This window comes from Arachis duranensis, chromosome 2, assembly GCF_000817695.3.
Source record: "Arachis duranensis cultivar V14167 chromosome 2, aradu.V14167.gnm2.J7QH, whole genome shotgun sequence".
NCBI lineage: Eukaryota > Viridiplantae > Streptophyta > Magnoliopsida > Fabales > Fabaceae > Arachis > Arachis duranensis.
In genome coordinates this window covers 80,147,078-80,147,877 of record NC_029773.3, presented here as the reverse complement: position 1 = coordinate 80,147,877, position 800 = coordinate 80,147,078, and positions in this window count along the sequence as shown.

Below are 800 nucleotides of genomic sequence, written 5' to 3'. Positions count from 1 at the left end.
TTGGATCAAATCGGATCTTAAACAGAAAAGTAAATGAGCATGGAAAGTATTAAACAGAATGTAAAGTTGGAATTTAGATCTCAGGACCCAGAGACTAGAAAACCAAGTCTAGATCTCAATGCCTTCCTAGATCCAACAAGAACAATTGCAAGGGAAATGTAAATTGCAAAGAAATTAGATGAAGAGCAATTAACGGAAAATTAAATTCAAGTAAGCAGTAAAGAAACAGAGAGATCCAAGGATGAGATTGAAACAGAATTCCTTCAATTCTCCAACCCAAGATCCAAGACAAAGTAATTGAAATTGAAAGCACTAAAACTAAGAGGAAGAGAATGGAATTCTCCTTCCCCGAAACTAAGAAACTAAAATTCACTCAATATCCAAAACTAAAAGGAAAGCTCTATGAAAACTAAGAAAAGGAAGCTCTCCGAATAACTTGAATTCTAGCCTATTTATACACTTTCTTCAAATGATCTTCAAGCCTTGAGTTGGGCTTTTGCTCTTGGTGGAATTGGGTTAAAAGAGGCCTTGGTTGATTGCTCTTGGAGTTTGGAGAGGAACCAAAGTGAACCAATTGAACCGGATTGGATTTTTGTAGAAGTTGGAGTAAAAGTTTGAGCCAAAGTTAGGGGTCTAACTTTTGCTCCAACTTTTCATATCAGCTAGCCCAATTTGCTGATACCAACGTTGGTGCCAAAGTTAGGGGTCTAACTTTAGCTCCAACGTTGGCCCTTCCTAATGCCCCAATGGCGCCAACGTTAGCCCAAAAGTTAGGGGGCTAACGTTGGCGCAAACGTTGG